Source organism: Zea mays, chromosome 5, assembly GCF_902167145.1.
Source record: "Zea mays cultivar B73 chromosome 5, Zm-B73-REFERENCE-NAM-5.0, whole genome shotgun sequence".
NCBI lineage: Eukaryota > Viridiplantae > Streptophyta > Magnoliopsida > Poales > Poaceae > Zea > Zea mays.
The window spans coordinates 7901772-7914599 of NC_050100.1; the positions used below are offsets into that span (position 1 = coordinate 7901772).

The 12828-nt window shown below is 51.9% G+C and overlaps 1 non-coding gene and 1 pseudogene across 1 annotated transcript; one reads left to right on the forward strand and one right to left on the reverse strand.

Moving 5' to 3' along the window:
- The window catches only part of LOC103627982 (uncharacterized), a 54853-nt pseudogene that overhangs the window by 5634 nt on the left and 36391 nt on the right, over positions 1-12828 (reverse strand).
- On the forward strand, positions 7353-7432 carry TRNAQ-UUG (transfer RNA glutamine (anticodon UUG)). Its single transcript has one exon. It is a non-coding gene; the product is annotated as a tRNA-Gln (tRNA).

Here is a 12828-nt window from a genome sequence, read left to right on the forward strand (position 1 = left end):
GAGGATAAGTCGGCGAGGGTTACGTAGGGATAAACTCAAGAGGTTCACTATCTTTTAGCTACTTGTTGTTATCATACTCACGTGTATTGCCCCACGGTCGAGTATATAAGGCCTAGGGGGCACCCCTTCAGAGGGATCGACCTTGTTCTACTTAGCCACCCACATAAATTCTCTGCGCCCTCTATCCAGAGAACCCTCTTGTAACCACGCTCATATACTCACCAGGACGTAGGGTGTTACGCACTTCTAAGCGGCCCGAACCTGCAAATCTTGTCCATTGTCCCTCGTGCGAACGACACGAACCATTTTGCTACAGTCGTCGACATCGTCCTACTCCTAAAAACACCTTGAGGGGCAACCCCGGGTGTGCGGTCGGACCCAAAACACCGACAGCTGGCGCGCCAGGTAGGGGTTGTGTCGACGATCCAAGCTAGCTCAATGGCCGTCACCTTCCACAGCAAGATCGCCGTGCGTCCCGGATCTGTATTCTGCTTCGGGACAATCTCGTCCGTAGCAGATGAAGAAGGAATTCTACACCGCCTCGCAGATCTGCCGGAACAGAAGTCTCCTCTAACAAACTCCGAAAATGCTGGAAAGACGCTACCTCCGGCTCTTCGGAAAAAGATCGTCTCCGGGGAGGCTGGAGCTAGAAGCTCGCTGACCCGGAAGACTCCGCTGTCTACTTCTCCGACGAAAGAATGGACACGGGTCATGAGAAAGAAGGAGACCAGGGAGAGGCAAGTCGTTCTTCCCGTTCCTCCGACCTCAAAGGAGAACGGAAAGAAAGTCGCCGCGGCAGCAATACCGTTCTACCCCGACGTCCTCTTCATCGGGAGAGCAGAGTCGCCCGCCATCTCCGACGATGAACCGACCGCGCCTGGAGAAGAACCGCCTCAGCGGGAATCCCGCCGACGAAGGAACCGACGCAGGAACGTTCGACGACATCACGCAGCTGGAGAAAGGGATCCGGAGCAGCCTGTCTCGCGAGACGAGGTCTCAGAGATAGGAGAAACTCCGGAAGAACGCGCCTTCAGGGAACGAAGGAACTCTCGACGACGTGATCGCCGTCGGACTCAGGAGCAAGCCGAGCAAGATGCAAGGCAACGACGCGAGAATCCGCTCTTCGGGCGCAACTTGAACCCCGACTTCGCTCGAGCTATGAACACGCCGAGCGAAGTCGGAGGCGTTCTAGCTCGGATAGCTGACGGACTTCCTCGGACTCCCGACGCCGAGGGATACCGACGCCTGTTTACTCAGGCGGCCAACCATCTTCTACCGCTCGCTCACCCGCCGAACGATTTGCGACACACCATCAACAGTCGCCGAGACGCGCGAAGCTCCATCAATGCTTCGCGCGAACGGCGGCATGAGAACGAAATTCGCCGTCGGGAGGAGTATGACCGAGATCATGGCTTCCCGACTCAAAGCCAGGCCACCAGGACTGAGTCGGCAACAGCTTCAACTGGCGGTACCACCCGGGGACGGTCGAGGAACCGCCACCACCACTCCCCTCCCCGGGACAGACGTCATCCCCGACGACAGGAGGACACGTGCGGAGTATCTGCACTTACTCCGCGCCTTAGGGCCATCCAATGGCCTCCCAACTTCAAGGTATCCAATGTCGACAAATATGAACCTAAGCAGGATCCAGGGGGTTGGTTAGCCGTCTACACCACTGCCGCTCGGGCTGCCGGAGCATCCGAAGACGTCATGACCGCGTATCTGCCCATCGTCCTTGGGCAAGATGCGCTGCAGTGGCTACGACATCTACCCCGACACTGCATCGACGACTGGGGAGACTTCAGTCGACGTTTCATCGCCAACTTCCAGTCCCTCTCCGACAAGCCGGCGCAACCATGGGACCTCAAATCCATCAAGCGCCGGGGGGATGAGACTCTCCGGTCATACCTTAAAAGGTTCCAGACCATGAGAAACCGCATCCCCGAGGTCACGGAGGTGGCCGTGATCGAGGACTTCTACAGAGGATCCAATGACTCGGTTTTCGTCCGAGCCATACTACAAAAGGCGCCGACTACCTCCGAGGAGCTGTTCCGGGAAGCCGACCTCTACATCACCGCCGACGAGCGGGCCCAGGATCTCATCGGAGGAGCAAAGCCTGCACCGGCAGCGCCACGACGTGACGCGAACCAGCCATCCGACAAACGCTGGGAGAAGAGGCCTCGAGAAGAAGTACACGCCGCCGGACCACCCGCCTCTCGCGCCCGAGGAGGACCTCGTGGAGGCGAGCGCACGCTGGACGACATCCTCGACGCCCAGTGCCCGTACCACAAGGACATGCGCCACACCCTTCGAAACTGCCGGGACTTCAAGCACTCCGTCGGGCACGGCCGACCCTTCCAACCTCTATCGCCTCCTCCGCCGAGGGGAGGACCAGATGAACCACGACAGCCCCATCGGCAGGAGGAGGGGGGAGGAGGAGCTTTCCCGCGCGTTGATAGGGAGGTCAACGTCATCTTCGGCGGACATGGGTCGCAGGAGAACAAAAGACAACAAAAGCTCAACGACCGCCAGATACTGGTGGCGACCACCGGCCCTCCCGCCCCGTACCGGTGGTCGGAGCACCCGATCGCTTTCACTCGGGAGGATCAGTGGCTCAACTTCGACCATCCAGGCAAATACCCGCTCCTCGTCGATCTGGTGATCCGAGAGAGCCGGGTAAAGAAGGTGCTAGTGGACGGGGGGAGCAGCATCAACGTCACCTTCCCCCGTACACTCCAAGGCTTGGGAGTTCACCTCAAAGAGCTCCACGAGTCGGACACTCCTTTCTTCGGCATCGTGCCGACGGAAGGGGAATACCCGCTGGGCCACATCTACATGCCGGTCACCTTCGGAACTCCGGAGAACTACAGAACCGAGTTCCTGAGGTTCGAGGTGGCGAACTTCGACTGCGGGTACAACGCCATCATCGGGAGGCCGGGACTGGCCAAATTCATGGCCATTCCGCACTATACATACATGATACTGAAGATGCCGGGACCACGAGGAATCATAACTGTGCGTGCCGACTTCCAAGGCGTCGCAGAGTGTTTCCGAGTGGCCATTCAGGCAGCCCTCACCACCAAGCCGTCGACGGTTCCTTCTACATCGGCGAACTCTAAGCCTGAGGAAGGCCTCACGGTACCGGCGAATGAAACTCAGGCCGCGACCTCTATGCGGCCGACTGAAGAAACCAAAAGAATCAACCTGGGGTTCGCTGACGAGCGCAAGACGGCTGTCATCAGCTCCAGTTTGAACGACAAATAGGAAAGCGCGCTCGTCCAGTTTCTGCAAGATAACCGGGATGTATTCGCGTGGCAACCTGCGGATATGCCGGGAGTCCCAAGAGAACTGGCCGAGCACAAACTGAAAGTCTACCCCCAGGCGAGGCCGATTCGACAAAAGCTACGTCGTTTCACGCCCGACAAGAGAGAAGCCATTCGTGCCGAATTAGCTCGCCTGGTCGCGGCTGGATTTATTAGAGAAGTATTACACCCTGAGTGGTTAGCCAATCCTGTTCTTGTACTCAAAAAGAATAAAGTGGATTGGCGCATGTGCGTCGACTATACCGATCTCAACAAACACTGTCCGAAGGATCCCTTCGGGCTCCCGAGGATAGATCAGGTGGTGGATTCCACCGCTGGATGTTCTGTGTTGTCTTTCTTAGATTGCTATTCCGGGTATCATCAGATTAGTTTGGCAAAAGAAGACGAGGAAAAAACGGCGTTCATCACTCCGTTTGGTGCCTTCTGTTATACCTCCATGTCGTTCGGCCTCAAAAACGCTGGAGCGACTTATCAGAGAGCCATTCAAACATGCCTAGCCGATCACTGGGGCAAGCGTGTGGAGGCTTACGTTGATGACGTGGTGATCAAAATGGAGAATCCGGAAAACTTCATCGAAGACTTACAGCTGGTTTTCAACAGCCTGAGAAGATATAGATGGAAGCTCAATCCTGAGAAATGCGTCTTCGGGGTACCAGCAGGAAAGTTACTCGGATTTATTGTCAGCCACCGGGGAATTGAAGCTAATCCAGATAAGATTGAAGCTATCATGAAGATGGAAGCCCCTCGGTCACAAAAGAAGGTTCAGCGACTTACTGGATGTATGGCAGCCCTGAGCAGATTCATATCCAGGCTAGGAGAAAGAGGTCTGCCATTTTACAAACTGCTCAAGAAGGTGGATAAGTTTCAATGGACGTCAGAAGCACAAGAAGCTCTAGACGCACTGAAGAAATTCCTGACAACACCACCAGTACTAAAGCCACCCCGGCGAGCTACGCCAACTCAACCAGCTGAAGATTTGCTGCTATATATCTCTTGCACGACTCACGTGGTAAGCATTGCGTTGGTAGTCGAGCGAGTGGAAGAAGGGCATGCTTATCCGGTACAACATCCTGTCTACTTCATCAGTGAGGTTCTGGGTCCATCGAAGAAAAAGTATCCTCAAGTTCAGAAGCTATTATATGCAGTACTTCTAACTGCCCGCAAGCTGCGCCACTACTTTGACGACCACAAAGTCATAGTAGTTACTGGTTTTCCAATAGGGGACATTCTTCACAACAAGGAAGTCATTGGCCGAATAGCCAAGTGGGCTTGCGAGTTGGGATCCCATGATATCGAGTTTCGACCTCGCACAGCCATCAAAACTCAAGCACTGGTTGATTTCGTATCAGAGTGGACAGAACAGCAAGTACCAGATAATCCAGAAACCGCAGAAGTATGGCGAATGTATTTTGATGGCTCGCTGAAACTGCAGGGAGCAGGAGCAGGAATTCTCTTCACTGCACCTGGAGGCGAGCACCTCAAGTATGCTCTCCAGCTGCTATTCCCGGCCTCTAACAACGCAGCCGAGTATGAAGCTTTGATACACGGATTAAACATCGCCATATCACTGGGTGTCAAGAGACTGATGGTGTATGGAGATTCTCTGGTAGTCATCAGTCAGATAAACAAGGAGTGGGATTGTTCAAGTGATTCAATGGGAAAATACTGCGCCGTCGTCCGGAAGCTAGAAGATAAATTCGAGGGTCTGGAGTTTCATCATATAGAAAGAGATCGGAACACGGCGGCCGATGTACTGTCCAAGCTCGGATCCGGTCGGACTCAGGTCCCGCCCGGGGTCTTCGTGCAAGAAATTCTCCAGCCGAGCATCTCGACGGATCAAATAGAAGAGTGCAACATCATAGATCAACTCGAGTCAGACTCTGATGACTGGAGGCGACCGATTATTAAGTATATAAAGAATGAAGAAGAACCAGATGACAAGAACTCGGCAGAGCGCATTGCTAGACAATCAGCTCACTATACACTCATTGGGGAGGTATTATACAGGAGGGGCGCGTCAGGCGTCCTCATGAAGTGCGTTCTCCCGTCCACCGGAAAGCAACTTCTGGAGGAAGTCCATGCAGGGCAGTGTGGAGTACATGCAGCATCCAGAACATTAGTCGGGAAGGTTTTTAGGTCAGGATTCTATTGGCCGACGGCGAAGAACGACGCAGCCGAGTTAGTTCAGAGATGCGAAGCTTGCCAATACCTGTCAAAGCAACAGCACATGCATGCACAACAGCTACAGGCCATACCGGTAACTTGGCCTTTCGCATGCTGGGGATTGGATATGATTGGACCTTTCAAGAAAGCTCAAGGAGGATACACCCACGTATTGGTGGCAATTGACAAGTTCACTAAATGGATAGAGTTCCAGCCCATTGCCTCTTTAACCTCTGCTAAAGCCGTGGAATTCATACAAAGCATAATATTCAGATTTGGGATACCAAACAGTATCATCACTGACTTGGGATCCAACTTCACCAGTTCAGAATTCTTTGACTTCTGCGAGCAAAAAAGCATTCAGATCAAGTATGCATCTGTAGCCCATCCGAGAGCCAACGGGCAGGTTGAGCGAGCCAACGGAATGATATTGGAGGCACTTAGAAAAAGGGTCTTTGATAAAAACGAAAAATTCGCAGGAAAATGGATAAGAGAATTGCCTTATGTTGTTTGGAGCTTGAGAACCCAACCTAGCCGGGCCCTGCATGGAAACACTCCTTTCTTCATGGTCTATGGGTCGGAGGCAGTGCTACCTGCTGACCTCAAGTTTGGGGCGCCGAGATTGATCTTCGAAAGCATAGCGGAAGCTGAGGCCACCAGGCTGGAGGATATTGATGTACTTGAGGAAGAACGACTGAATGCAGTAATCCAATCAGCACGGTACCAGCAGACTCTAAGGCGCTATCACGATAAGGCTGTACGGCAACGGTTCTTTTCAGTAGGAGACCTCGTCCTCCGCCGAATTCTAACGGGGGAGGGACGGCACAAGCTATCACCCTTATGGGAAGGACCCTTCATAGTAGCAGAGGTCACTCGGCCCGGATCGTATCGCCTCACCCAGACGGATGGCACAGAAGTTGGGAACTCTTGGAACATAGAGCACCTCAGAAAGTTTTACCCCTAGCTGTATTTCAAAACAGCCGGGGCGACCATGTACTCTGTAAAGTGGAAATATGTCATCAATAAAGATAGATTTCAAAGATACTCGGTTCGTTTATGATTGACTTGCATTCTTACTTAACTCGGGGTGACCACTATGCCCTACAAACGGAGCAATCGACTTAAGTCGGCAACGACTTAAGGCGGTGCAACATGCTCACGCTTACTTAACTCGGGGTGACCACTATGCCCTACAAACGGAGCAATCGACTTAAGTCGGTAACGACTTAAGGCGGTGCAACATGCTCACGCTTACTTAACTCGGGGTGACCACTATGCCCTACAAACGGAGCAATCGACTTAAGTCGGCAACGACTTAAGGCGGTGCAACATGCTCACGCTTACTTAACTCGGGGTGACCACTATGCCCTACAAACGGAGCAATCGACTTAAGTCGGCAACGACTTAAGGCGGTGCAACATGCTCACGCTTACTTAACTCGGGGTGACCACTATGCCCTACAAACGAAGCAATCGACTTAAGTCGGCAACGACTTAAGGCGGAGCAACATGCTCACGCTTACTTTACCTAGGGGGACCACTATACCCTACTAACGGAGTTATCGGCTAAAAGTCATTTACGGCTTAAACCGGTATAGCATACCGATTTTTTTGTATTTTAGCCATTTTTTGGAACAAAAATCACGTTCAGACCTTAAAAAATTTTAATGTCATTTTTGGACCCTTTGCTCGGCGCCATAGCCTATGGCACCGAGGTAACACAGCTCGGCGCCATAGGCTATGGCGCCGAGGTACGTGCTGCGTTGGCACAACCCGGACGCGTGGCGTCGACGTGGCAGCGAGCTCGGCGCCACAGATCTTGGCGCCGAGCTCGGTTATGTTATTAATATATTTGTTGGATGCATAAGCACAAAGTCCATCTAGCTCAATTGGTAGAGCACAAAGCTTTGAACCTTGTGGTCGTGGGTTCAAGCCCCACGGTTTGCATTTAGATTTATTTTTTTGTTTTTATCGCTCGTGTGTCCGTCTAAATTTATTTCTCACCCAGATTTCTCACCCAGATTTATTTCTCACCCTGTGGTCGTGGAGGTCGCTGCCGGAAAAAAAATAGCTGTTTGACACAAAATGGCTAGCTCTTTAAACAGCTAGCAGCTTATACGCCGGAGAACCTGTGACAAACAGGGCCTTGCTATTGGGTTTCAGGGGGTTTGGCCAAGCTTTGGTGGTCGCTCCGCGGGACGCATTGCATGCACCTCACTGCACGTTACAGTCGTCGCGACCTAACCTAGCCTAGACAAAAGATGAGCGGTCGTAGCTAGGCTTGTGCACACGCTACACTGCATGCAGCATGTACATAGTGGCTCTACGACCTACTGTACGTGCCACTGTGTGCACACAGCACAGGAAACAGGGATGTGCATCGATGGAGCATGCATGGATGTGCAGTTTCCAAGTGTTCTGTGCACAAAGCCCATTTAATAATTTAAAAAATGAGTAGTGATAAAGATTAAAAAATCTGGGTGAGAAATAAATTTAGACGGACACACGAGCGATATAAACAAAAAAATAAATCTAAATGCAAACTGTGGGGCTTGAACCCACGACCACAGGGTTCACAGCCTTGTGCTCCACCAAGTGGGCTAGATGGGCTTTATGCTCATGTCTGCAACAAATATGTTAATAACACAACCGAGCTCGGCGCCAAGATCTGTGGCGCCGAGCTCGGTGCCACATCGACGCCACGCGTCCGGGTTGTGCCAACGCAACACGACCTCGGCGCCATAGCCTATGGCGCCGAGCTGTGTTACCTCGGCGCCATAGGCTATGGCGCCGAGCAAAGGGTCCAAAAATGACATTAAAATTTTTTAAGATCTAAACGTGAATTTTTTTCCGAAAAATGGCTAAAATACAAAAAATTCGGTATAGCATACTCGCGCTTATGCAGTTCAGGGGATGATTTCCATATCCCACAAACAAACTTCATAATCATCATGTAGCGTTACCACAAATTCGAAATTCGGATACAATAAGAAAATGATGATGTCATTTGAATGATAAGCCGATAACCTCTAACGAGTACTTGATCATGCTAACTGCGCGCTCAGAGCACGCGAACTGTTTCTTTATTTTCCAATGTCTTTCTCAGGAACGACTGACGAAGAAGGGCGATTCGAGGAGTCAGGGGCAGCATTCACATCGGCTCTTATATCTTCAGGGACAACCACGCCAGGTCTTCTCATCAAGATTCGTCCCGCCCGAATGGCCTTGTCCAGGGCCTTATCGCGCTGAGCTTTGAAAGTGACAGCAGTTTCTTCGGCAACTTTAACAGCCTGCTGGGCAGTTTCTAACTCTTGAGCAATGGATTTCTTAGAAGCTCGGAGTCCCTTGATGGTGGTATCCTTTGCTGATAGCAACTGTGTAAGGCGGGTCACTTCGTCCGAGGATTCTTGCAGCTGACGACGCTGATTGTCCAGCTCCTCCATCGTAAAGCGGTGGCTCCTCTCCAAGATGGTCAGCGAGTTGCTGGAATCTTGGTACAATCTGTCAAGGTTGTCGCGAGAAGCAGCAAGGATGCGTTTTTCTTCCTACAAGCAAAAAATCAACTCATTCAGAATCCAAGAGCATGATAAGGCAAAGCACGGGTTCGTAAGCTACCTTCTCAGAGTCAAGCTGAGCATGAAGAGAAGAACTCAGAGCGTTGGCATCATCCAAAGCCGCAGATACCTGACTCAACTCGATCTGACTCTGAGAATACTTCTCCTCGAAGTCAGCGCACCATTGAGCCATTTCAGCTTGATCTTGGGAATGTTTTTCTTCAAGAACTGCAATCTGCCGAGTCATTCCTATCAAGGGGTAATCAAATGAAATAAGGTCAGAAGGTAAAACAATCCACGAGCAAAGGCAAAGAAGAAGAAGGAAAAGAGCACCGACCAGCATTTGCTGCCTCCAACTCAGACACACGACGTTGAAGCGACACTGGATTCCAGCATGCAAGAGACGAAGCCACTTCCGGGACAGAAGCACCCTGCAATCTCAGCTGGCTGGCCATTCCATTCACTAAAGCCTGATGAGAAGAACAGATGAGTAGAATGGCAACAGTTCATACAATGTAGGGATCAAGCTACAATACAGCACAATTATCTGGAGGTTGGAGAAGAACGAAGATATTCCCAAATCAGGAGAGATCAGTGGATAATCAGGTGCAAGACCACCACCCGAAGCAGCTTGCAGCAGACCAGCAGGAACGAGCTCAGTACATTCAGCAGAGCCTAACGCCAGACCAGTGGGGATGTTGCCCTCTAAAGCGACCCCCTGATCCGGAGTTTGGGCCACCACCATGCCGCCAGAGTGCGGAGGTGAACCCGCGTGAACGTCCATGGAAGTGCAGGAAGGAGACCCTGCTCGGGCACCCTCGGGGGCTGGGTCACAGTCGGCACTGCCCACTTGAGCCGGATCATCCCCGGCAATACCCTCGGGGGCTGGGCAGTGGCCTACACTCTTCGCCCGAGCTAAGTCACCCCCGACGACATCATCGGGGGCTGGGCATATATCAGCGCCATTCTTGGGACCCAGGCTCTCTGTCGTGACCACCTCTAAGGTTGACGGGCCTTCAGCTACTTCCATGGGATCAGAACGATCCAGGTCAGCATCCAGACCCTCGAGATCATGCTCTAAGGTCGACGAGGCACGGGATGACCTCAACCCAGCATCTGGCACGGCTGCACAAGTTTCTGTTGCATCAGCATCTGCAGGTTCCAACAACAAGTTCTCAGGGACCATATCCTCTAGAGCTTGATCAAAATTGGCCATGGACAGTTCTTGCAGACCAATAAGGGCAGACAAGGCGGGAGAAGGAACTCCACTACTTCCACCGCTAGCGACGAACTGCCGACTGTTTTTCCGAGTTAATGGAATTTCATTTTCTTCCTCCTCATCCTCCACAGTAACAGCACAAACAACATCCTCATTGGGGTCAGCAGCAGGCGGAGCACACCCATTGGGATCAATGTCAGCAAGGCCAGTTGCAGTCATTTCTTCGGCAGCAGGAGCTAAGGTACTGGCATCCTCGTCAAAGCTGGATACTCGCCGGAGGCGTCTTCTCTTCTTTTTCTGCTCATCAGCAGAAGGCTCGGGCTGACTGGTTCGGCTAGGGCGCCTCGGGCGAGTACTGACAGGTTTTGGGACATCCAAGGTCGCATCAACCTCTGGAAGGGGCACCACTGCCAATGTACCATCAGGAGCAACATCGGATGAATCCTCAGCTAGCAGATCGAGCATATCATTTATGTCAGCATCACTGGGGTTCAGAGGCACTTCGAAATAAACCTGCCGTTCATCATCAGGAATTGCCCCGAGCGAAGCAACCAAAGCACTGACTTCCTCGGCAGAAGGTCGCACTCTAAGACCCAAATTGCTATCAGTCACGGGTGGATTGGACACAAAAAGGGTGAAAGCTTTGGGAGAAGGAAGGTTCCAAGCCGAGTAAGCCACTGGAGCACCAACGTTTGAAACTTTACCCCTGAGGATCAGTTCGAGTCGGCTTACCAAATCAACAGAAGGAATTCTCCTATTGGTAACTCGGGTTGAGTCGGCCAGCCCTCGGTAAAGATATGCCGGATAGGCCCTGTCTTTCAGCGGCTGAATGTTTTTGAAAACGAAATCTGTGACCACAGCTTCGGCAGTCAGACCTCTCTCTTTCAGTAATCTGACTTCAGTAAGCAACACGCCTGCCTCGGCCACTTCTTGATCCGTGGGAGGCTCAGTCCAACTTGGAGTACGAACGTCTGGCTGTCTTCCTGAGCGGGAAGGGAGAGAATTGCCATAATTATCAATTATAAACCACTCCAGACGCCAACCTTTAATGTTGTCTTTGAGGGGTATCTCGAGATACTCGGTCTTCCGCCCACGGCGCATCTCCAAACTGGCACCTCCGACCAACTGATGTTGCCCCCCGGCCATCCCAGGACGGCAGTGATACAGATACTTCCATAAGCCAAAATGCGGCAGCACGCCGAGATAGGCTTCGCAAAGGTGAACGAAAATAGAGATTTGGAGAATGGAATTAGGGTTCAAATGAGTCAGGTTGATGTGATAAAAATCAAGGAGGCCACGGAAAAAAGGAGATATGGGAAGGCCAAGGCCGCGAAGAAGGAAAGGAGTGTAAACTACTGACTCGTGGGTATCTTCGGTTGGGACAGTGGTCCCGTGGCAAGCCCGCCAAGAACAGAGTTCCCGCGGAGGAAGAACCCCGATGGAGACAAGGCGGAGAAGCTCAGCTTCAGAAATTACAGACATGTGGTTACCTGCGAAGGGTAACTGGCTGTTGGGGTCGATTGCGGGGATCACTGCAGCAGACGAGTTCGCAGTTTTTCTCTTGGGCGCCATCTTGCTTCTCACTGGCGAAACAGAGTAGGAGGCGAGTGGCAGAGAAGATCCAGATGCGGAAATGCAAGAACTAGGGCACGGAAAGCAAAGGCGGCTAAAAGCGCGACTCTTAAGGGATATTCTTGAGCCAGATACCCTTTCAAAAAGTGCACAGTCATCACCCGGCGGTCATCTCCGAAATTCCAGCATACTACGTGGATATCCGACAGTTATCTCCAAGAGAGCCGACGTGCCACCTCATCACTCGGTTATTTTCCTCAAAGTAACTTGTAAAGCTGGCTATCACTCGGCGTTACCTCTAAAACGCCGACCACGTGTTCAATCGCTCGGCATTACTTCTAAAATGCCGATGCCGACCTTCAATCACTTGGCGTTACCTCTAAAACGCCGACCACATGTTCAATCGCTCGGCATTACTTCTAAAATGCCGATGCCGACCTTCAATCACTCGGCGTTGCCTCTATAACGCCGACCACATGTTCAATCGCTCGGCATTACTTCTAAAATGCCAATGCCGACCTTCAATCACTCGGTGTCGCCTCTAAAACGCCGACCACGTGTTCAATTGCTCGGCATTACTTCTAAAGTGCCGATGCCGACTTTCAATCACTCGGCGTTGCCTCTATAACACCGACCACGTGTTCAATCGCTCGGCATTACTTCTAAAATGCCGATGCCGACCTTCAATCACTCGGTGTCGCCTCTAAAACGCCGACCACGTGTTCAATTGCTCGGCATTACTTCTAAAGTGCCGATGCCGACTTTCAATCACTCGGTATCGCCTCTAAAACGCCGACCACGTGTTCAATCGCTCGGCATTACTTCTAATGTGCCGACGCCGACCTTCAATCACTCGGCGTTGTTTCTAAAACGCCGACCACATGTTCAATCGCTCGGCATTACTTCTAAAAATGCCGACGCCGACCTTCAATCACTCGGCGTTGTTTCTAAAACGTCAACCCTGTATTCTGTCGCTCGGCATTACTTCTAAAATGCCG